Source organism: Spermophilus citellus (assembly GCF_964194105.1).
Source record: "Spermophilus citellus genome assembly, chromosome: 10".
Lineage (NCBI taxonomy): Eukaryota > Metazoa > Chordata > Mammalia > Rodentia > Sciuridae > Spermophilus > Spermophilus citellus.
Genome location: NC_138197.1, coordinates 110,449,755 through 110,475,682, shown reverse-complemented (window position 1 = coordinate 110,475,682; position 25,928 = coordinate 110,449,755). Strand labels below are relative to the sequence as shown.

The following is a 25,928-nucleotide window of genomic DNA, read 5'->3' as shown; positions in this document are numbered from 1 at the left end:
CCATGTGCCATTTTCATTGTTTGCTCCATTTGTTTGCTTGCTGTGTAATTGAGTTTCACACAAAGGAGAGGATACAAACTATTTTCAGGTGCATCTTTGTATTTTCTGTAGATTCTTTAATTTCTTTAGAGCCTAGCTCTTGTTAAGTGTTCTCCAGAGGGTATATTTTAGTGGTTTTTTAAAATGAGATTCTAAGTAGGAGAATGACATCTCATTTGAATCCAACCTGTGATTTGATTGGATTTTTTATCTTTATTTTGTTTATTCATTTGTTTTATGTGGTGCTGAGGATGGAACCCAGTGCCTCACATGTGTAAGGCTCTGCCACTGAGCCACAACCCCAGCCCTGTTATGTTTTTTAAAATGGCAAAAATTGGCTTTCAATCACACATTCAATCACACCCAAACAAGCCTTACTGAAATCGGGCGACATCATTTTATATTTCATGTTCCCTAGAGTTATGTTTCCAAAACCACAGGGACAAAGGTACAGCTCACTCTGTCACAGACATTATAAAACAATATGTGAGATATAGTTCTCAGTCATACTGCATTTGTCCATGTCCTTTGATCAGTGTTTGGTGTTTGCACCTGAGTGAAAGAAGTTTGAGAAAAGTCACTGTCTTCATGGTGAAGCAGCCAACCTTCGCTATTGCATCATTTTATGAATGGTGCATGGAATTGGAGTGTGGGAGTAAGTGGAGAACTATGCCTTAGGCAATTAACATTCAAAGGATCTAGGGGAAAGACAAAGAAAATGCTGGACATGGTGGCGCTTGCCTGTAATCCCAGTGACTGGAGGCTGAAGCAGAAGGATCATAAATTCAAAGCCAGTTTTAGCAATTTAGCAAGGCCCTAAGCAACTTAGCAAGACCCTGATTTAAAAAAAAAAAAAAAAAAAAAAAAGGACTGGGGATGTGGCTCAGTGGTTAAGCACCCCTGGGTTCAATCTCCAGTACCCACCTCCCCTGAAAAAATAGGCTGGGTGTGATAGCTCAAGCCTGTAATCCCTGTGTCTTGGGAGGCTGAGGCAAGAGGATCACGAATTTGAGGCCAAGTTCAACAATTCAGCAAGGCCCTGAGCCACTCGTTAAGACCCTCTTTCAAAATAAAAACTTAAAAGGGCGCCAGGCATGGTGGTGCACACCAGTAATCCCAGCGGCTTCGGAGGCTGAGGCAGGAGGATATTGAATTCAAAGCCAGCCTCAGCATAAAAGCAAGGCACTAAGTAACTCAGTGAGACCCTGTCTCTAAATAAAATACAAAAAGGGCTAGGGATATGGCTCAGTGGTCAAGTGAGTTCAATCCCCGGTACAAAAAACAAAACAAAACAAAAAACCAAACAACCAACAACCCCCCCACCCTCCAAAAAAAAAAAAAAAAAAAAAAACAAACAACTTAAAAGAGCTTGGAAAGAGCATCCCTGGATTCAATCCCTAGCACAATGGGGCAGGGAAGGAAGAATAGGGTCTAGTATGGCACACTGGTTAGGGATAAGAACTCTGACTGGGCATAGTGGCACAAGCCGGTAAGCCCAGCTGCTCATGAGACTGAGGCAGAAGGATTGCAAGTTTGAGGCCAGCCTCAGCAACTTATTGACACCTGTCTGAAAATAAAATAAATAAGAAAGGACTGGAATGTAGCTCAGTGGTAGAGCACTTGCCTAGCATGTGTGATGTTCTAGGTTCAATCCCTAGCACTGAAAAAAGAAAGAAAATCCATAGAATAAGAACTTTGAGGGGCTGAGGATGTGGCTCAAGCAGTAGCGCGCTCGCCTGGCATGCGTGCGGCCCAGGTTCGATCCTCAGCACCACATACAAACAAAGATGTTGTGTCTGCCAAAAACTAAAATAAATAAATAAATAAATACTAAAAATTCTCCCTCTCTCTCTCAAAAAAAAAAAAAAAAAAAAAAAGAACTTTGAAATCAACCAGACTGAATTGGTGTTCTGGCTTCATCTGTGTAAACTTTAAGTAATTATTTAACTTGTCTAGGTCTTGGTTTCTTTACTATTAATATTGAAATTATAATACTCTCTTATCACTAAGAATGGCTGGGATGTGCAATGAGATAATACAGTGCAGGGAAGAGTGTAAGCTCTCATTACATGCTAGTTATGATTATGAGATGTTATAGAGATGCCTGCCCAATAGCAAATCACTTAGAGAACCACTCAGTAAGTAATTCGATAGCAATATTCGTTCATCTAAAAAAATTGTTTCAAAATGGACACAGTCACAGATTGATCAACGGAGAATGGTGTCTGTGTGGTTTCTCTGAGCATCTCTGTGTTCTTTTCAGGTCTTGCTTTGAGTTAATTATATTCCTGGCTCTTCTAGGAATGATTTGCCCCTTAGGTGCTCAGAAATTTCACTACTACTTCAACAGCTTTAGAAACTCCTTTATCTTAATTAAGGCAGGGAAGCCAAATTTCCTGGCCAAAGAATCAGTTTTGGCTTCACATTTATTTTCTTCCAGAGCCCTATAAAAGAATGTGTCTGTTTCCTTTATTATTGGCTCAGGCAAAGCCAGTAAACTCACTTTATGATCCTATTATCTTTTGTTCACATATCTCACAAAAGCTACTGTCCAAATTCTATGACTAATTTTTAAAAGATCAAAGGTATTTAACTATTAATTAATTAAAATAGAAATGTAAGGGTCTTGGAAAATATGGGACAAGTGGTTCTCAAATACAGTGAACAGATAACATGTTCACTATCCAAGGAGAAATGAGAAAAATAAGTATAAGATAAAAATTCTCTCCAAGCTAAATATAATAATAAAATTTTTATTCTGACATTATTTGCCTTTCATTTTTTGTTGTAACTGAAATATATATCTTTCTATGATAGAAAGTACTGGGTTTAAAAAATGTTTTTATTTGGGAAAAGTAAAAAAAAAATCAAACAATTCCTTAATTCTTGTTTTTTTTTGAGGGGGGGTGATTGAACTCAGGAGCACTTGACCACTAAGCCACATCCCCAGCCCTATTTTGTATTTTATTTAGAGACAGGATCTCAATGAGTTGCTTATTACCTCGATTTTGCTGAGGCTGGCTTTGGAACTCGTGATCCTCCTGTCTCAGCCTCTTGAGCTGCTGGGATTGCAGGCATGTGCCACCATGCCTGGTCCTTAATTCTTTTTTTAACTTATTTTTGAAGTTGGGCATGGTCCTGCATGTCTGTAGTCTTAGTTATTCAAGATGCTGAGGCAGGAGAATTGAAAATCTGAGGCCAACCTCAACAATTTAGCAAGACCTTGTCTTAACATTTAAAAAAGGGCTGGGGTGTATCTCGGTGATTGAACACTTGCCTGGCATGTATGAGGCCCTGGGTTCAATTCCCAGTACTGAAAAAAAAATCCCCAAACTAATTATTTAAGTCTCAAAGTCTAAGAACCACAATTATTTGTAATCATGAACACTTAAGAAAGGCTTACTGTGATCCAGATTCCATTGTAAGAGCTTAAGAAATATTAATCCATCAAATCCTTATAGTAGCCCTGAGGTGAGCACTGATATTGTACCTGATTTATAATTAAAGATTGGTTTCTTTTTTCTTTTTCTGTAATTTGTAATATTGGGGATTGAACCCAGCGGTCCTTTTTGTTTTTTATTTTGTGACAGAGCCTTGCTAAATTGTTGAGGCTGACCTCAAATTTGGGATCCTCCTGTTTTAGCCTCCTGAGTTGCTGGGATTACAGGCGTGCTCCACCACACCCTGCTTACCCGATTTGTAGACAAGGAAATGGAGAAATGGAAGGGTGCAGTGACTTGCCCAATGTTGCAGGGCTAATAATGTTGAAGCTGGGACTCAAACCCAGATTTCTGGATCTAAATCTATTCCTTTTCCTCTAAATTATTCTGAGAAGAATCCTAGAAACTGCTGTAGAGATATTAATCTCAACCCTGTATTTGAATCTTGGGAAGGCATTTTGGCAACACCTACCAAATGCTTCAAGAATGTATCTATTACAATGACCTAGCAATTTCTAGGAATTTATTTTAAGGAAATAAATAAAGAATTATGCCAAAATGAATGTTCAGGGTATTAATTGCAGCATTATTTAAACTGGAGAAAAATGAAAAAAAAATCTAACCAAATGTCCCCACCTAGGAGATTATTTAAATGATAGTTTATGCAAAGGAATGCTGATTAATATTGCTTACTTGATTTGGGTTTTTAAATTGCACTTCACAAAGCCCTGGAGCTCATCTGACATGTCTTAGGGGTTCCTCAGATTTTTTTTTTTTTTTTTTTTTTAGTATCATATATGCTGATTGAGACTGATACAAGAATACGGTGTTTTCAGTGAGTTCTGACTTAACCTTTCTGTTTTATAAAATTTGCTCTCAGCCAGGGATGGTGGTGCCTACCTGTAATCCTAGTGGTTTGGGAGACCGAGGCAGGAGGATTGCCAGTTTGAGGCCAGCCTTAGCAACTTACTGAGACCCTAAGCAACAGTGAGATCATGTCTCAAAATAAAAAAACAAAAAGGACTGGGAATGTGGGGCAGTGGGTAAGTGCCCCTGTGTTCAATCCTTGCTTCAAAACAATACATGTTCCCATGGATTTATTTTAGGACAAGTAAATGCTCTACATATGAAGGGTTGTCCATTTCTATGGGTTTATGGATGCCTTTTGTATGTTTTTAAAATGAGGGTCCATTGTAGATTAAATGCATTTTTGACACTACCTGTCTGGTTATGGTGTAAGAACAATGGCATTAGGTTCTATGGCTGGCCAGCCTTAACTTGTCTAATCTATTCCATTTACTAACCTCAACCTTGCTGAACTAGCTGGTAATCTGTGGAATTCCTGAGAAAGAGGTCTTTCCACATTTTATTTTAGCCTGCTTTGTGTATCAACAAAATGTGAAAAAGCATGGGTTTAATATCAGCTAGTGTTCTTCTTGGAAACTACTCACAGTGGTATATGGATTACTGTCTGGTATAGACAACACAAACAGCTTCGTGTGTGTCTCTGCATTTTTTTTCTTTTTTCTTTTTGGTGATGGGGATTGAACCCAAGGGTGCTTTACTACCGAGCTACATCCTCAGCCCCCCTTTTTTTTGAGACAGGTATCACTAAGTTGCTTAAGACCTCAGTAAATTTTTTGCTTGAATTTTCTTTTTTTTTAATATTTATTTTTTTAGTTGTAGTTGGACAAAATATCTTTATTTAATTTATTTATTATTTTTATGTGGTACTAAGGATTGAACCCAGGGCCTTGCACGTGTTAGGTGAGCACTCTACTGCTGAGCCATAACCCCAGCCCTGGCCTCGAATTTTTGATCCTCCTGCCTCAGCCTCCCAATCCACTGGGATTCCAGGCATATACCACCATGTTGGCGAGTGGGTGGATTTTAAAAACTCTTGGGCTGGAGGTATAGCTCATGAATAGAGCCCTTGCTTAGCATATATGAGGCCCTGGGTTTGATCTCCAGTACTACCCAAAACAAAAAAGCTCTTGAATATATGATTATATTGTGGTCTTTAACAGACCCAAGTGAATCCTGCTTCAGTCATTCACTAGCTCTGAGATCTTAGGTAGTTATTTTATCTTTCTGAGCTTTAGATTTCTGGTCTGCAAAACGGAAATTGTTACCTCGCAGTTTATTATGAGGATTATAAGACATTCATTTGGGCATTTGGTAAATGTTGACATGGGGAGTCAGGGAAAATTCCACAGATTAAACTCTTTTTAGCCATCACCCCAAATACAGGAGGTAATTTCAGAAATTTCAGACAGTGAGGGATAAGGAAGTATTAGACTATTAGACTCAGAAAATCCTTAACTTACATCTATTTAGAATTTTACAACGTCTATTGAAGATAATATGCTCACCCTGTGCTGTGCACATCTTGCAAAGTTCTTCAGCCAAAAGCAATAAATCTCACTCTTGTAGACTAAAGACTATTCAAATAATGTGGATATACATATTATACAACGTTTTCAACTTTTGGTCCATTTGTGCCAAAACTGACTGCCTTAGGAGAAACATTTTAATTATTTATAGAATTCTATTTTCTTTCTCTCCTTTCTTTCTGCCTCCAATTGTCTAATTTTTCATGATCCTCCCCGGGCATCCACTAGACAGTCAGTCTCCCTCCCTCCCTCCCTCTCTCCCTCCCTTCCTTCCTTCCTTCCTTCCTTCTTTTATGACAGTGGGGATTAAACCCAGGGGTACTCTACAACTGAGGCACATCCTTAGTCCATTTTATTTTTTATTTTGAGACAGGGTCTCATTAAGTTGTTCAGGGCCTCATTAAGTTGCTGAGGCTGGCTGTGAACTTGGGATCCTCCTGCCTCAGCCTCTGGAGTCACTGAGATGTCAGGATTGTGCCACTGCACCCCGCAATCCACCTTCCCCTCTTAAGACAGTGGTCTCACTGGGGGAGTCTGCCTGGTCCTTTGAGCTATAGACATTCGATTCCAAGGGGGTCCGTAACAGTTTTCTCCTCGTGGCTTCCATGGTTAACAGAGTTAACAGTTTCCCCTGTTGTCTCTGCTTGTTCTTATTTGGCAATTGGGCACCCAAAGGCGTAGCCAAGGACTCTTAAAAACGGTTATTCTTTTCAGTCCTTTTATATGGATCCCCAATACAGCACTAAACAGCCTGGGTATTTTCAAGGTATTCAACTCAATTCAACTGTTTTGAGATATTTAATAAAGAATTGTCCCTTTTTTGTATTTAAAAATTAATTTAATGCTTGACTAAAGCATAATTACATATATAATTATCAAACAATACTCCTAACAATTGTTTTTTAACAATTTAAATCATTGTAACTTTAAACAAACTTTTGGAATCCACTCCATGACACTAGGCTTGTTTTGGTTTAGAAACTTGCCCAAGGACAAAGTTAGTAAGTGGCGAGGCTGGGATTTGAAAGCCTTTTAGAGTTTGGATTTGAATTGTGACTCCCGTTCACAATCCGGGCCAGTTTCTTAGCCTCTATAATAAAAAGATTTGATTTTGAGCACCTACCAAGATTCAGGCATTATTTCAAAAAGTTTCCTCATCTGGAAATTGGGAAAATAATCACAGCTACTTAGTTCCTAAGTGTTGTCTTGAAGATGACACGTGGGCACGCGTGTAAGTCCCTAGGATGGAGGTTGGGTTATCATGACTGCTTAGTGACGTGAGTCACTGTGATTTTTGGTACTAATAATCTTGTCTGCCAAGAAATGACTGTCCACAAAACACAGCACTGCCCTCGCTGTTTCCTTTGTAAATGGTCCTGTTCTGAGGAATGTTTGTAAACATGTCACAAATGCTCTCTTAAATAATTTTTAGTGAATTTTTAAATTTAAAATTATTTTAATTTGAGCCAGGCATGGTGATGCACACTTGTAATCCCAGGGGCTCAGGAGATTGAGGCAAGAGGATCACAAGTTCAAGGCCAGCCTCAGCAAATTAGTGAGATCTGCATCAATTTAGTGAGACCCTGTTTCAAAATAAAAAATAAAAAGGACCAGGATGTAGTTCAGTGGTAAAGTGTCCCTGGGTTCAATCCCTACTATAATAATAATAATAATGATAATAATAATAATAATTTTAGATTTACAGAAAAGTTGAAGGGTAGTGTGGGTATTTCTAGTACATCCTTTACCCACATGTCATATTACTGTGACACATTTATCCTAACTAAAGAAGCCAACATTGGCACACCACTACTAACTAACTCAAGAATCTATTCAGATTTCATTATGTCCCTTTCTGTACCAGGATGCCATATTGAAATTGGCATATGCCTGTGCCTTAGTACATTTTGTATGATTATAACAAAATACCGGAGACTGGATACTTTATAAGTAAAAGAGGTTTATTTAACTGCCATTCTGGAGGCTCAAGAGTGTGGTGCCAGCATCTGTTTACTCTGGTGAGGGCTTCATGGCAGATGGCATCACAATAATGGAAGCACATGTGGAAGATAGATAGGAAGCAAGACAGATTCCCGGGAGGGACCAGGTTCACATAAAACCTCCTGCTGTGGCACAACTTTTTATTTTTTATTTTTTTTAAAGAGAGAGTGAGAGAGGAGAGAGAGAGAGAGAGAGAGAGAGAGAGAATTTTTAATATTTATTTATTTAGTTATTGGCGGACACAACATCTTTGTTGGTATGTGGTGCTGAGGATCGAACCCGGGCCGCACGCATGCCAGGCGAGCGCGCTACCGCTTGAGCCACATCCCCAGCCCTGTGGCAGAACTTTTTAGAGAGTGAGAATTCCTTTCCTCTAAACTCAACTCACTCTGAGACCAGCATGAATCCATTCATCAGCGTGGAGCCCCATAACCTAATTACCTTCTACTATGTTCCCCCTCTTTGCCTGGGTGTGTAGACTAGAGATTGGGCCCAGGGTGCTTCACCATTGAGTTACGTCTCGATGATGATGATGATGATGATGATGATGATGATGATGATTATGATGCCGGGGACACTTTACCACTAAGCTACATCCCCAGTCCTTTTTATTTTTTATTTTGAGACAAATTGCCCAGGCTGATCACCAACTTGTGATCCTTCTGCCTCCTGAGAAGCTGGGCTTATAGGTGTGTACCACTGTGCCTGGCTGAGTCCTCCCTCTTCAGAGTTCACTACCTCTCAACCTTGCCACACTCGGACCCACTCTCCCTCCACTGGAAACCCTGGGGGTCACACTCAGACTGTATCCAAACCTACCAGCTCCATTCCTTACTTGGCAACCACGTTTCCCGTTAGCTTCCTCTCTGTGCTCTGCCCATAGGACACACCCCAGGGAACCTGACATGCTTAAGTCTGGCATTTTGCAGTTCTTTGCTCCTCCTCCCCACCTTTTTGGTTGACTTGTTGGTTTTAGTACTGGGGATACAGTACTAAATACAGGGTGCTATACTGCTGAGCCACATCTGCAGCCCTTTTTGTTTTTTAATTTTTTAAAATTATTATTATTATTTTTTGGTACCAGGGATTGAACCCAGGGGCCATTGAGCTACATCCCCAGCCCTTTTTATTTTTTTATCTTGAGACAGGGTCCACTAAATTGCTGAGGACCTCCGCCAAATTGCTGAGGCTGGCTCAAACTTGTGATCCTCCTGTCTCAGCCTCCTGAGTCACTGGGATTGCAGGTGTGTACCATTGTGTCCGGCTGACAAATAATTTTCTTACTATGGGACAGATCAACAAACTGGGCTATGACAGTGTTACTACCTGCTAGACCTAACTTCAATCCTTAGGATTCCCTCCGTTTGCTCATCTACAAAATGGGTGAAGAATATAGTTCCTACATGGCCTGCTACATATGCTTTCTCCTCAATAACTGTTAGGATTGCTCTGTTGTATTGTGATGCTTTTCTCTTCAGATTTTAAAGCAGCCTCCCGTGTTTCCAATCCTCTCTCTCTTTTTTTTTTTAAATAGAGAGTGAGAGAGGAGAGAGAGAGAGAGAATTTTTAATATTTAATTTTAGTTCTCGGCGGACACAACATCTTTGTTGGTATGTGGTGCTGAGGATCGAACCCGGGCCGCACGCATGCCAGGTGAGCGCGCTACCGCTTGAGCCACATCCCCAGCCCTCCTCTCTCTTTTTTAAAAATATTTTTTTTTAGTTGTTGATAGACTTTTATTTTATTCATTTATTTATATGCGGTGCTGAGAATGGAACCCAGTGCCTCACACATGGGAAGCATGCTCTACCACTGAGTCCCAGCCACAGCCCATCCAATCCTCTCTCTTTTTTTTTTTCATTTTAAAAAAAAAAAATTATTTCTTACAAACATGACAACAGTGGAGTGCATTACATTTATAATTATCCATTCACAGCACAATTTTTTGTAACTCTGTGTATAAAGTATATTCACTCCAAATTATGCCATTATACATGAGCTCTCTTATTTTTTTCACATACAATTCTTTTTTTTTCTAGAGAGAGAGAGAATTTTTAATATTTATTTTTCAGTTTTCGGTGGACACGACATCTTTATTTTATTTTGTGTGGTGCTGAGGATGGAACCCAGCGCCTGGCGCATGCCAGGCGAGCGCCCTACCGCTTGAGCCACATCCCCAGCCCACATACAATTCTTAATACACCTTTATCCCATCATTCATCCATATCTCAGTTTGTATATAAGGTATGTTGACACCAAATTCACATCTTCATACATGTATTTTGCATAATGATGACTGTCTCCTTCCACCATCCTAGCTATTCCCCTTCTCCCTCCCTACCCCTCCCACCCTATTCCCTATCTAGAGGTAATTTTTCTCCCATGCTCTCCCTCCCTACCCCACTTTGAGTCACCTCCCTTATATCAGAGAAAACATTCGGCATTTGTTTTTTTTGGGATGGGCTACAATCCTCTCTTTTTATCTCAACCCTTATTGAGTTTGCTGGGTGGACTTGACTGCCACTTAATTGTCCCTGGGACAATTAATTATCTCTGGAGGCACAATTAATTGTCCCTGGAGGCTGCCACATAATTGTCCCTATATATAAAATGCTCGGGGCTGGGGCTGTAGCTCTGTGGTAAAGTGCTTGCCTTGCATATGTTGAGGCACTGGGTTCCATCCTCAGCACCACATAAAAATAAATGAATCGTTTCTTACACTTATATCAATAAAATAATAATAAAAAAAATAAATGAAGATACGTTGTGTTTATCTACAACTAAATAAATAGTTTTTTAAAATGCTTCCTTTATAAGTGCATGGCCACTTTCCCTTTTTTTTTTTTTTTTAAGAGAGAGAATCTTTTTTGTAGATGGACACAACACAATGCCTTTATTTTTATGTGGTGCTGAGAATCGAACCCGGGTCCTGCCCATGCTAGGCGAGTGCTCTACTGTAGAGCCACAATCCCAGCCCTACACTTCCCTTTCTTTAGAGAAAAATTTGAGGAGCACACAGCACAATGAGAGAGAATCTGAAATCCAAACTCTAAAGCTTTGTTCTGAGTCTTTCCCCACCCTTTATTTTGGTCTTTCTTATTCCTAGAACTCCCAACCACCCTGCTTGCAGAGACGGGAGGGCCATGTGCCTGCCCCAGCAAGGCGAGGCAGACTGGCAGGTGTGGGCTGGAATATGTGATTTTGAGGAAACGATGCATTTTCCGTGGGTCCTGCTTGGGTCACGTGACCTGCTTAGGAAATCTCATGCCAGCTGACATTTCCCTTCAGGGTTGCTTAGGAACCTAAGGAAAGCTCTGGCTCTGAATGGCAGGCGTGTAATAAATTAGTCAGTCCTGGTCCTAGCCATCTGGTTTAGGTAAATTAAGAGCCTAACGCATATGGTATTTATCTAAAATAGCAATTCTCATTTTCCCCCCTCTTCTCGTTTTTATCCCTCTTTATGTGGCTCTTTACGTTGGTTGAACATTGCATAGATTAACCCAACCCAGCCTGGACTTTCTCTGTCGCCTATTCCTTTTCTTCTTATTCAAGGGCCAATCTCAGAGTCTCCCGTGAGTCACTTATGGTCCTCTTAAAGGTTGATGATCTTAAATATTTTCTTTAGCAAATTGCCTGATGTGAAGCAAATGCCTTTTGAGCTGTGTTCTTTAGCTATGCCTCCCACCGGCACCCTCCCTTCTCATTTATCACCTTCCTTTAGTCCCTCAACCTCCACGACTTCTCAGACCAGTTTCCTCTGTCCTATTCATTCTTTGACTCCCAGATTTGTCTGAGTAATTTTTTTATTTTTTGTACCAAGGATTGAACCCAGGGGAACTTAACCACGGAGCCACATCCCCAGCCCTTTTTTATATTTTATTTAGAGACAGGGTTTCCCTAAGTCGATTCAGCCCTCACTAAGTTGCTGAGCCTGACTTTGAACCCATGATCCTCCTGCCTTAGCCTCCCAAACCTCTGGGATTACAGGTATGTGCCACTGTGCTCAGCTTGAATAAATTATTTCTATTCTGCCGTTTTCTTGCTCTGAAATCTGCAACGCTTACAGGATGATGAGCCAAATGCTGCTTCCTTGAACTCCTCCATCAAGTTCCAACCTGCCTTTAAGCTTTATCTACTTCTTAACAGCTTTGCCTTCAGTCAAGACTGTCTCCTCTGCTCACTTCTTCTGGAGCACACCTACTTTGTCCTGCCCCACTTATTTTCATGTTTAAAAATTACACCCTGCTCAATGTCTTTGCTTAACTGTTTGATGTTTCTAATTGAATTACAATCTCCTGGAGATCACTCTTAGCCTTTTTTTTTTTGTTGTTTCCCTTTCCAGGCTAAGCATGATTCTTGGCATCTGGCTGGGTTCATTAAATACTGGAAGACCAAATGAATAAATGAATGAATGAACAACTATGTCAGGGTTATGCTTTGATGAGGGTTCGACATAGTAAATAAATAAGTAAAATATATAGTAGATGAGGAGATGACAATTCCTATGAAAATAAACAAGCAGAGATGGGGTGTTGCAACTGTAAATAGGATGGTCAGGATAGGCTTCCCAGGAAGTAACATTTGGGTAAAGACATCATCATGTTAAATCTGCATTCTGTAAGGCAGGATTATAATCATTCAAAAACAAACAGTATTATCCTAGTGGCTTGGGAGGCTGAGACAGGAGGATTGCAAATTTGAGGCCAGCCTCAGCAACTTAGTGAGGCCCTGAAGCATCTTGTAACTTAGACCCTGTCTTAAAATAAAAAATAAAAAGGACTGGGGATGTAGCTCAATGGTAAAGCATCTCTGAGTTCAATCCTCAGACCCCAATCAAAAATAATAACAATAAAACAAAACAAATAGGAAGCCAGTAACAGTGATGCATGCCTGCAATCCAAGCAACTTGGGAGATCAAGGTGGGAGGTGGGAGGATTACCAGTTCAAAGATAGTCTGGGCAACCACCTGTCTCAAGGTAAAAAATGAAAAAGGCTGGAGATGTCGTGCAGTGATAGAGTGCTTGTCTAGCATGTGCAAATCCCTGAGTTTGAGATCCAGCACTGCCAAACAAAACAAAAACTCACAACAAAAAGCCTTTCCATTATGCACTCACAAGTGATTGATGAAAGCACCTGAAATGGCATGTATATCATGGTGTCACCAAAACCACACAATGACATTCAAATTATGTTCAAAGAAGTTATGTTTAGAGGAAAGGCAAAGATACCCATTTAACTCCCATTCCCAACTACATACAATATGGAAAAATAAATAAATGAGCAGAGAAATAACTTTGGGACACAGTCTTTGTTTGTAATAGATGTGGTTAGAGAAAGTAGAAAGACATTGAAGACCACAGTGAAGGGAAATTAAATGGAAAGCAACAGTAAGGAGGAGACCTCTCCTTGGAGCCCCATGGAGGATGAAAACAGTTGAATTGGAGCTCATCCAGGGATGGCCCAATGGAGAAGGAGGTCATCAAAGGGGATCACCCAACAGATGGAAAACAACTGCCTGCAGGATGCCAGGGAGCTCTCAGAGGTCTGCTTGGGTTTCCACGTGAAGCATCATTTCAACTTCAAGTCTGTGAACTGTTTACTGAACCTTAAATAGTTTATTCTTTTTTTGGTACAGGGAATTGAACTCAGGGGCACTTTACCACTGAGCCATATCCCCAGCCCTTTTTGTATTTTATTTAGAGACAGGGTCTCACAGAGTTGCTTAGTGTCTTGCTAAGTTGCTGAGGCTGGCTGTGAACTCATGATCCACCTGTCTCAGCCTCCCAAGCTGCTGGGCATGGCTTAAATAGTTTATTCTTGAGTTGGGGGTGCAGCTCAGTGGTGGAATATTGGGGTTTTTAGCTTCTTCTCTCCACTCCGTCCTGCAGAGAGGCTTAGGAGAGCACGGGTCGGCTGGCCGCCCATCCAGACCTCCCCACCGGAGGATAATCAGATCCACCGGGGAGAGAAGTCAAAGCAGGATCTCGTTTATTGAGGAAGCACACACAACTTATATAAGGAGTAAAAGCCAATCATTTTAAAACATGGAAAAGCAGGAACCAATCAACATAAAGGTCAAGTCAGCAGGAGGAATTAAAGAGCATGAGCTGTGCATGAGCAAGGAAGAGAAGTAAGCCAATCAGGGAGGTTTCAAAACAACTTCAGTGTCCTCCTACTGGCATTTAGCCAGGCGCCTTCTTAGTTTTCGGCCCCACAGTGGAACACTTCCTAGCATGTGTAGGGCCCTGGGTTTGATCCCTAGCACTGCAAAATAAAAATTTGAAAAGTTAATTTTCTTTTATTGATTAATTTTATGGATTGGAATCTATCCTAAGGAAATCTTCAGAGATGCAAATATAGGATTTATGTACTTGGTGTTCACTCAGGTCAACATTATCACACACCATAATATTTTTGTGCAATGCTTTGCAAATCTATATAACATAAAAAAGTGTGTGTGTGTGTGTGTGTGTGTGTGTGTGTGTGTGTGTGAGAGAGAGAGAGAGATACTGGGGATTGAACTCTTGACCTCATGCATGCTAGACTCTACCACTAAGCTATATTCCCAGCCCAATACTCATAAAATAGTGAGTAGTATTTTAAAGAGTAAAATTCCATATTGTATGTATAAATTGAAATGTGTAAACATAAAATTATAGCCATCCACTTATTTGTTCATTTATTCATTGAATTTTATTAAGCACATGTAAGATGTTTCAGATATTGCAGAGGATATTGAGTGTATGAATTTATAAGTATATATATGGGTGTTATAAAAAAAGAAGGAAAACTAAAAAATATAGCAATAGTGATCAGACATGGTGGTACATGCCAGTAATCCCAGAAACTCAGGAGGCTGAGGCAGGAAGGTTGCAATTTGGAGGAGAGCCTCAGCAACTTTGTGAGACTCTGTTTCAGAAAAACAAACAAACAAAAACATAAGAGCTCTTGAAGTGATTTACTGTCATTTAATCTTTTTCGCTTTTTATTTTAATCTTTAAAAATTTTAAAATTAATTCTAATTAGTTATATATGACAGTAGAATGCATTTTGACACATTGTACACAAATAGAGCACATCTTCTCCTTCCTCTGATTGTACATGGTGCAGAGTCACACCTGTAGTGTAATCATACATGTATATAGGGTAATAATGCCTGTCTCATTCTACTGTTCTTCCCATCCAGACTGCCCCACCCTTCCCTTTACTCCCCTCTGCACAATCCAAAGTTTCTTCATTCTTCCCTCCCCCTATACCCTCTACAGATCAGCAACTGCTTATCAGAGAAAACATGTGGCTTTTGGTTTTTTGGGATTGGCTTATTTCACTTAGCATGATATCCTCTAGTTCCATCCATTTACCTGCAAATGCCATAATTTCAATCTTCTTTAAGGCTGAGTAATATTCCATGGTGTATATGTACCACATTTTCTTTATCCATTCATCTGTTGAAGGCCATCTAGCTTGGTTCCATAGTTTGGCCACTGTGAATTGAGCTGCTAGAAATATTGATGTGGCTGCGTCACTGTAGTATGCAGATTTCAAGTTCTTTGGATATATGCCAAGGAGTGGGATAACGGGGTTAAATATGGACCCATTCCAAGTTTTCTCAGGTATCGCCATGCTGCTTTCCATAGTGGTTGCGCCAATTTGCAGTCCCACCAACAACGTATGAGTGCGGCTTTTCCCCTACATCCTCATCAACACTTATTATTGCTTATATTCTTGATAATTGCCATTCTGACTGGTGTGAGATGAAATCTTAGAGTAGCTTTGATTTGTATTTCTCTAATTGCTAGTGATGATGAACATTTTTTTATAGGTTTGTGGATCAATTGTACTTCTTCTGTGAAGTGTCTGTTCTGTTCCTTAGCCCATTTATTGATTGGGTTATTTGGGGATTTTTTGGTGTTAAGTTTTTCAAGTTCTTTATATATCCTGGAACTATCATTTCATTTTATTCTTTAAAAAAAATATTTATTTTTTTAGTTCTAGTTGGCTCCAATACCTTTATTTCATTTATTTATTTTTATGTGGTCCTGAGGATCGAACCCAGGATCTCACATCTGCAAGGTGAATGCTCTACCGCTGAGCCACAACCCCAGACCTCATTTTATTCTTTAATTTCCATATTTTCTATAAGGCATATACATTCCTTTTAAATTGGAAAAGCTAATCTTATTTATAAATAGTAGGAAACAATTAAATTTGGAGATTCACAAGTAAATAAAATTCACCAAGGTGCTCTTTCTCTGTGAACGGTGAAGTATGAGTGACCTCAGGACACTGTGCATTTCTCTGTGGGCAGAACACTAGAAACAGGAAGAGCACTTCCCGCCCCCACCCCAGTAGTGTCTAGATGTTTCCCCTTTCTGGAAGAAACGAGCGAGCGTAAACCAGCAGAGCAGGTTTGCGGCCACGAGGTGCAGTGCATGGGGAGCAGAGCAGATCTGAATCCGGATGACTATGGCTGGACAGACAGACTGCTGGAGCAGCTTTACTGTGCCTGCCCCAAAGGATAGCTCTTCAGGTCTCAGTTACAGCAGGACACAGAATCTGACACCCCAGAGCACAAACAAAGCAACGCGTGGAAAAAGGACACTTTTGTGCTGAACAAGGTTTCTAGGCAACAACTTCAATGTCCCTAATCATTCAGCTTCGCTGACCTTTAGAAATGGTCTGATAAACTCATCAGATTTCCGCAATGAAAGGGGTGACGTGCACAGATGAGGTGGACCAACATTTGGTTTCCCACCACTCCTCTCTGGGTACCAGTTCTACCAGAATAATGCCTTGCTGGTACTCTCTCCTCTCCCCACCACCAATTAAACACAGAATACAGGGGCCATGATTTCTTTAGAAATCTGTGTGTGAGCTCTCTGAGGGCAGGACTTATTCTTATTTGACTTTATCCCCAAGATCTAGCAGTGTGCTGGCTCACAATGAGGACTCACTAAATTTTTTTCCCTCTGTATTGGGGTGCTCTACCACTGAGCTACATCCCCAACCTTTTTTTTTTTTTTTATATTTTATTTTGAGACAGGGTCCAGCTAAGTTGCCAAGGCTGGCCTCCAATTTGGATCCTCCTGCCTCAGCCACTCAATCCCTGCTGGGATTACAGGTGTGCACCACCGCACCTGACTATTAAATGTATAGTTGAACCAATGACTTTTCATTGAAGGATATATATGGTTTCTTAGGATCTCTAATGAATGTTGGAGTCCACTCATCTGTCAGTTCATTCATTTATCCATGTTTCTATCTGTCCATCCATCCATCCATCCAACCACCCAATAACCCTTAGCATAAGCTAGATATAGTCACTGCCATCATGACTATATAGGTTATTATCTAAAGGGAAGACAGATATTATGGTTTTATTTTTTTCCAATGGCATTTATATGCCCTAAAAATTCAATTTTGTATATTTTTGTTTATTGTCTACCTCTATTTGGCCACAATAATCTCTGGGAGAACAGGGGCTTTATCTTATTTGCCACTTTGCCACTTGTCAGGTGCTTGATTAATATGAAGTGACTGCATTTAAAAGAACTAAGAATGGGAATAGGTGGGGTGATTAAAAAGGCACACTCAGGGCAAGAGCTACAGCTCAGTGGTAGAGCACTTGCCTCGCATGTGCATGGCCCTGGGTTCAAGCCCCAGTGTGGGATGCCTTAGAGCTACTTCAGACATCCCTCAAATGATAAATGATTAAACACTAAAACTTAGGGTGCTGTGGTGTGGTGGCAGTGATTTATGTCTCGCTCCTGACTTCACAGTGAGAACGTTTGAGCAATTCAGTTCAGATGTCACCGAAGAATTTTGTGATAGAAACTTGATGAGTGTTTTTGCAGCTTTAGATTAATGTAGTGATTCTGCTGGCAACTTCAGGGAAAGGCTTTATTGGATCCTGACCTTGCGATAATAATAGGGGACACAAAACAGAAGGTCTTAGGTCACAGGAACAGCCTGGATAATAGTCTTAGCTGCGGGGGAGGGGGGGAGGGTGTTCTAGACAGCATGTCTGCTGGGCATTGCAATCCTTAGCCAACAAAACAAACCAAACCAAACCAGCAGAAAACCACACAACTGTCCTAGTTCTATCCAATGTCCCTTCCTCTGGCTCACCTCTCCCCAGATGGAAGCCTGAGGAGCTGGACCAGGGTCAAGACCTCCATGTGTTGGAAGCTTCAACTGCTGGCTTCCCAGGGGAAGTCTTGAACTGGTACTGAGTCTTGAACTCAGGCATGCTTCACCACTGAGCCACATCCCCAGCATGTTTTTTTAAAATCTTTTTTTTAGTTGTAGTTGGACATGATACCTTAATTGTATTTATTCATTTACTTTTTATGTCATGCTGAGGATTGAACCCAGTGCCTTGTATGTGCTAGGTGAGTGCTCTCTACCTCTGAGCCCCAGCCCCAGCCCCCCAGCATTTTTTTTAAAAATAGTTTTTAGTTGTAGATGGACACAATACCTTTATTTTATTTATTTACTTTTATGTGGTACTGAGGATCTAACCCAGTGCTTCATACATGCTAAACGAGTGCTCTGCTACCAAGCTACAGCCCCAGCCCCCAGCATTTTTAATTTTTTAAAATATCTTTTTAGTTGTCAATGGACTTTTATTTTATTTATTTATTTATATGTGGTGCTGATAATTGAACCCAGTGCCTCACACATGCTACGCAAACGCTCTGCCATTGAGCCACAGCCCCAGCATTTTAAAAATATTTTATTTAGAGACAGGTTCTCACTGAGTTGCTTAGTGCTTCACTAAATTGCTGAGGCTGTATCTTTGAAGTTGCAATCCTCCTGCCTCAGCCTCCTGAGCTTCTTGGATTACAGGTCTGTGCCACTGTGCCGGGCTATAATAACTTAAATTTTTTTAATATTTATTTTTTGGTTGTAGTTGGAGACAATACCTTTATTTTATTTATTTATTGTTACATGGTGCTGAGGATCGAACCCAGGGCCTTGCATGTGCTAGGCAAGTATTCTACCACTGAGCCATAACCCCAGCCCATATAATGATTTAATTTTAACTTGATCATTTGCAAACACCTATTTCCAAATGGGGTCACAGTCACAGCATTTCCATACCTTTTTGGGAGTCATAATTCAAAGAGAGAGAGAGAAAGAGAGAGAGAGAAAGTGGGGAGCGGGAGGTAGCCTGAATAATTTCTAGAGCAGCTAGAACATGGCAGAGCATATCACAGGGGATTTCTTATAGGTCCTCTGCAGCCTCAGACAATACTGGAGGAGCTCGGGGGAGCTGCTCATCTTGGACATATGTCAATAACAAAACCAAAAGTGACTTGAAATATCTTGAAAAGCCACTATACAGGCTTATTTCTGGGGAAAAAAGTGGAATGTCATATCTGAGCAAATTGTCTGGGAAAGAACATGGGTTTATAGGGAGTTATATGTCACTTCTCGAGTACTGTGGTTCCTTGCTTAACCCCGCTGGTGCTCAATTTCCTCATCTACCCAAAAGGGCCAGTGTACCGGAACTCACTGGGTATTTGTGAAGACTACATGAGATTAGATACAAAAAGTACTTGCTCTTGAAGTTAACTTGGCAAAGTCAGTTCCCCTTTTTCTCTTTCTGAAAATATATTATCTAGAGAGGGTTTCTGACTAAGAAAATAGTTTCTTGCAATGTTAGAGTGAAAACTCCTTTTAGAAAGGTACAATAATATACATCTCAATGCCTTGCAGTTGATTAGACTCTCTACCTTACTCAGTACATTAAAGAAAATGGCAAGAAAGAAATATGACTGGAACCATCCTATATCAATATGGTCTTTAGGGTAGAGTCAGGAGGATGAGATTTCAGGAAACTTCCTGATGTATTACTATTTTTATTCTTCTTATTATTTTTTGAATTTGGTGTCAACATACCTTGGCATGTTGTGAGCCCAGGGGCACTTTACCACTGACCTACATCTACATCCCAGCCTGCCACGGTCAGGCTGGGCACAAAATAACCAAGCTGCCAAGAGGCACTTGTAGGTTCAAACAAGAACTCCTTTATTCCCGAACTCCCGCAAACGCCACCCACCCGGCCCTTCCAGGAACACCACACCCCAACCAGAACTCCCTCCACTGGAACTCCCGAGACCAACGTGAACTCTCCAGGAATTCCCGAGCTCAACAGGAACTCAAAATTAGCGCCAGGCAGCAGGAGCGGCCCTATTGCCGGACAGCAGGGGTCTATATACAACTGAATCACAGCAATTATACACAGTTTAACTTAATTATCATCTTAATGGCTCGCTAGCAGTCACCTTTCAACCACTCCTACTGGCAAAATGCTAGGCCCATCCCGACTCTCAACACCAGCCCTTTTTATTTCTTATTTTAAGATGGGGGTCTTGCTAAATTGCTTAAGTCCTCTTTAAATTGCTAAAACCGAACTTGAACTTGTGACCCTCCTGCCTCAGCCTCCCAAACTGCTGAGATTATACCCATGTACCACTGTGCCTGGCAAGGAGAATTGCAAGTTTGAGGCCATCCTCAGCAATTTAGTGAGACCCTGTTTCAAAAAAACAAAACAAAACATAAAAAGCACTGGGGAGGCACCTCAATGTTAAAGCTCCCTGGATTCTATCTCGAATATCAAAACAAACAAAAATAAAACAAGAAGCAACTCTTGTTTTATATTCCAATTTCATCAGTTTATGTAATATTTAAATTTCCAAATTGTAATAACAATTACAGAGGATCTACTGGGAGTAGAAACTATCTCAACTGAGTCTTGGGAAGCACATAATGTGGGCCTAGGGGAGCAGATACATTGGGACGCAAGTGAAGACCTTTTCAGCTGCACCTTCAACCATGGAAGTCTGGTGACAAGGGAGTACGTTTTAGAGAAGACACAGAGACCTTCTAACCAGGAGTTGGTGCAGTGGAGGAGGGTTAAAGTGTTTTCACTGATGAGCTGGTCTGGACACTGTAAGAATTCAACTGCTGACACATTTCTACATGTCCTCTGGCAAGGTCTTGCTCTAAGGAGTATCATAACTGTCTCTCCAATCACATATCAAAGACACCGGGATAATTTTATAGTTCTTTAGGACGCTATCATTAAAATTGGGTATTGATTTTATCTAATCACCTTTCCCTTTAGTAGTGATTCACTTCTTGGTTCAATGATCTAAGAAACATTTATGGAGCACCTACTAGTGCTGTGCCTTGCGATAAGACAGTGAGTAAGGTGTGGTCCTTGAAGCCTAGGGGGCAGCCACATCAGTAAGTGGGCAATTGCCAAGCAGCTGTTTAGCTTGAGGGATAGCCCCCAGAATGCATTCCACAGTCTACCCTGGGTGGAATTCCTCTCTGATTGAACTTGGTGGTTAAAAGCAACTGAGGAATGCCTTCAGGATCAGTTACTCTGTTCTGGGCTCTGAGATTACAAAAACAAATCATCCACAGCATTGTATTCAAGAAATCCAGGTAGGTGCTAGATTGTTCGTAATCCCAGTGAGTCAGGAGGCTGAAGCAGGAGGAACACAAGTTCGAGGCCACCTTGGACAACTTAGTAAGACTCTGTCTCAAAATAAAAAATAAAAAAAACCCAATGTTTAAAAAAAAATCACACAGGTAACTACATTATCCTTGTAGGAGTGTCCTTTGGGATAGTGTGGATTTGTCTGGGAGGCATTTGGGTGAGATTTGCGGAGGGAAGCTTCTTGCAGGAAGTGAAGTTTCTCTAGGCTGTGAGTGTCCTGAGAAGCAGGGACCTGATGCAGCTGTCTCCCAGTCTTTGGGACAATGCCTTGCACACATGGTGGCTCAGCATTCCAATGAGTTCATGTGTGATTAGGAGTCAACTTGGGGCTTGGAGGCTCTACCCTGGGCCAAGCTTTACACTAAATGCTGGGAATCCAAAGATGAATGACACTTGGCTTTTGCTCTGAACTAGGAGATTGGAATAAAGACTTATTTCTGTCTAAATTTTGATAACCTATCAGGCAATATAAATCAAAATGCTTTTGAGCCGGGCCTAGTGGCACATACCTGTAATCCCAGCAACTTGGAAGGCTGAGGCAGGAGGATTGCAGGTTTGAGGCCAGCCTCAGCAACTTAGTCAGATTCTGTCTCAAAATAAAAATTCTTAAGAATGTTCTGGGAATATAACTTAGTGGTAAAGCACCCCTGGGTTCAATCCCCAGAACCAAATAACTAACAAAATAAAATAAAATGCTTTTAAACCTGGGGCTGGCCCTTCCTTCCTTCCTTCCTTCCTTCCTTCCTTCCTTTCCTTCCTTTCCTTCCTTTCCTTCCTTCCTTCCTTCCTTCCTTCCTTCCTTCCTTCCTTCCTTCCTTCCCTTTCTAGTACTGGGGATGGAACCCAGGGTTACTTTATCACTGAGCTACTTCCATAGTCCTTTTTATATTTTTATTTTGAGACAGGGTTTCACTAAGTTGCTTGAGGCCTCAAACTTGCAGCCTCCCAAGTCATGGGGATTATAGGTGTGCGCCACTGTGCCTGGCTTGAAGGGAGCAGTTTTATCTGAATAACTGTCCAAGTGCTTTTTCAAATTATCAGCTATCCCTTCAAACTTTCCTCAACACCCCTCCCAGCCTCTAGGCCTAAGGGAAGTGGGCTGTGGCATCGTTCACAGCAACAGTAACCTCAGAGCTCCAAGTTGCTGGTGATGCTTTGCTCTAGGTGATCAGAACTTTCCACTCGTCTCTAGGAACAAATGAGTGTGAATGAGGTCCCTCAGTTCATTACAATTCTTACTGCTTCTGTTCTAACTCTCCTTCAGCTCTAACTCCTAGACCAGCAAAGGCGGCTGGAGTTGAAATAGAGCTGGAAGAAGGTCATGCGTGTGTGATTCATGTTAATTTAGTGCAATTAAATAGCACAATCAGCGAGACAGGAAACTTTGCATCTCCGTAACTTTCTCCAACATTAGGAAGAGAAACAGGGTCTGAAGCAAGTTAGGGACACAAAGCAATGCTTCATTCCCCAAGGAATCAGCAAGTCAGGTTCTGAATCTTTCCCAGAAGGAGAAAGCCCACCCCCTTTTCTAAGCTGGATATCTTTACATGTTTGCCATTTCTTAAGAATGTTTCTCGTTGCTCCTCCCTAGAGAGCTGTACCTCAAATAATAGCCTTTTCCAAGTTGTCACTGCTGTATGGACTCTTGGGAATCCACATGCCAACCCTGAGCAGAAATATAGCTGTAATATCCCCCTCATGTCCCCCACATGCCCTCAGCCCTGCCCAGCTGGAGGGTCACATTCCGTTTCATAAATAGCATCAAAGAGAAGTCACTTTGGGGGTAGAGAGCAATAGTGTAAGCAGAAGTCAGGGACCTCAAGCAATGACTAATGGGACAGACAGGCTTTTCTTTGTCCATTGTTCGCTGATAATGAATAGATCTTCAGCCTCCTCTTTCTACCTCTAGAGAAAGAAAAGAGGCTGTGGACACAGAAAGTTCCTTTTAGAAAGTTCCTGACTCTATCCTGTGTTGTTGGCTTTTGGACTTTCCCCCCAGAAGTCACCAAGTCCAGTCGTGAATTTTTGGCAAGTTGGAACCTCTAACAAATTAAGTGTTGACTGTGGTGAGTGTTTTTTTTTTTTTTTTTTTTTTTTTTTTGCAGTATTTGGGATTGAACCCTGAGTCCATCTATCACTGACCTACATATATCCCCAGATCTTTCTATTTTATTTTGAAACAGTGTCTCTTAAATTGTCCAGGCTGCCTTGAATTTGTAATCCTCTGGCCTTGGCCTCCTGAGTCGCTGGGATTATAGGCCTGTGCCCTCATGCCTGGCAGCATCCATCATTTAAAGTGGGCTAAACAACAATAAAACACTCAATACAAGTAAAAAAGACTTGAAGATCTGGGTGCAGTGGTGTACGCCTGTAATCCCAGTGGCTGGGGAGGTTGAGGCAGGAGGATAACAAATTCAAATCCAGCCTCAACAACTTAGTGAGGCCCTAAGCAATTTATAAGATCCTATCTCTGGAAAAAAAAATTAAAAAGTGCTGGGATGTAGCTTAGTGGTTAAGCATGTCTGGGTTTAATCCCCAGTACCAAAAAAAAAAAAAAAAAAAAAAAAAAGAAAGAAAGAAAAGGCCAGGGATGTAGCTCAGTGGAAGAGCATCCCCAGGTTTAATCCCCAGGTATCACCAAAAAAAAAAGGATGGGGACATGGCTTAGTGGTAGAATGTCCCCAGGTTTAATCCCTAATATCACAAAACAAAACAAAAATTGAGAGCTAGCTCATGAAATTGGTGAAGTTATCTTTAAAAATTATTATTGAGGGCTGGGTTTGTGGCTCAGTGGTAGAGCGTTTGCCTTGCATGCATGAAGCTCTGGGTTCGATCCTCAGCACCACATAAAAATAAATAAATAAAAATAAAGATATTGTGTCCATCTACAATTAAAAAAATATTTTAAAAGATATTATTGAAAAGAAAGACCTGGACGCTGCCTCTGTTCTGGATGTCTGGGTGGGCTCAGTGCTCAGAGCCTGGGAGTGGCGGTATAGGACAGCCCACTCCTTTCTTGGCCATGTGCTGCGGAGACATGAGGAAAGTCCTGAGTTACAGAAATTGAATTGACAACTGGAGGGTCATCTGAGCCTTGGAAGAAAGCTTCTGCTGTTGGGTAACTCAGCAGACACCCCTGAGTCAGCCAAGAGAACTGGGCACTCATCAGATGTGGCCTGAGATTCGGCATCACTATTAGCCAGAATCTAATAGTGAAGTACAGTCGAGCCTTGTACTTCACCTATGACAATGTCCTATGGCCTGGAAAGCCTGGACTAGCTCCCCGCGTGGATCAGGAGAAGTGAACCCAATGTTCATTCAGATCTGTTTTTTTCCCTCATCGTGAATCTGAGCCGTGATGCTTATGAGATTTACTTACTGATCAAACAAGAGTCTTCAGCCTGTAGCTGGTGAATGAAGGGTTCCAGAGGAGGAGTTCCAGGAGGAATTGAAACGGGGGACCTGGGAGACCAGAGATTCCAGGAAGAGGCCTGCCCCACTCACTGGCTCTGAAGCTTCAGCTCTGAGTCTGCTCCTAGCTTGGGTTCTTCAGAGTCATTTCCTTCTTCTGCTGGATGTGATCAGAAATGCCTGTGAGCTCTTCATTCCACTGAACAAACTAGGCCTCTGAGATTGTGGCCCTGGGATTGTGGCTTTGTGGTCTTGTGTCCTCCATCCTATCTATTCTCACCTTAATCTGTCCCTGGCTACGACTCAAGCCCTGACATTCTGGGATAGGGTTAGGAGGGGACCTAAATTGGTGAGATGGAATCTTTAGATCAAGCCCCTGACCCCATGTTCCATTATCATAACTCTACTTTTTGATGGAAGTTAAAATCTAGAGATTTTGGGGTGAAGGGAGGAGCTTTGGGGAAGATGAGGTGGGGACAGATGACTTGCCAATAGAATGAGTCTAATATCCAGCTATGCCTGAGGTTTTGTTCTTTTGCTCTTTCATTTTCTGAGTCTCTCTTGATGTAATTTATCTGTCAAGTCAATTTAAGATTCTGTCTCTGTGCATCTTTTTTACCTTCTCAGTCCCCTGTCCAAGAATTTAAAAAGGAATTGCCTTTTGGTAGGGGAAGTAGAAGATTTAGTTTGAAAGGTTCTAACTGCCTTCTTTATTCTCAGAGAGGTAGCTTGTGGTAGAATTTTTTTTTTCCTTAAAACTAAAAAGGTATTTTGGGTTTCTTTCTTTTATCTCATATCTCTGTACCCCAGGTTGTGTGATACCTTTTCTCCCTCCCTCCTGATGACCTCACCAACCTCCTTTATGATTTGGCCCTTACTCTTCCCTGTATCCACACCTTCAGATTTCTGCTTACACCTAGTTTCAGAGATGTGTTCCCAGCTGGTTCTTACTCCAACTTTGCCTATCCATATTGATGCCATGTCTAGCATCTTGTTGTAAATACTGTATAATGATTTTTGCAACTAGCTATGGCTCATACCCACACTGGAGAGCAAAGCCTTCCAGGTCAACAAATTAAAGATCAGTTTGCTCACCGAAAAAAAAAAAAAAAAAGAAAGAAAGAAAGAAAG

General features: G+C 41.1%; 1 long non-coding RNA gene and 1 pseudogene across 2 annotated transcripts in view; both read left to right on the top strand.

Moving 5' to 3' along the window:
- Positions 1–25,928, top strand: part of LOC308658896 — a 76,101-nt gene that overhangs the window by 21,715 nt on the left and 28,458 nt on the right. The gene's annotated exons all lie outside the window — the stretch shown is intronic.
- Positions 13,337–25,111, top strand: LOC308659041 (peroxisomal membrane protein 11B-like; annotated as a pseudogene). Its single transcript has 2 exons — positions 13,337–13,415; positions 24,298–25,111. The product of its transcript is annotated as a peroxisomal membrane protein 11B-like (transcript).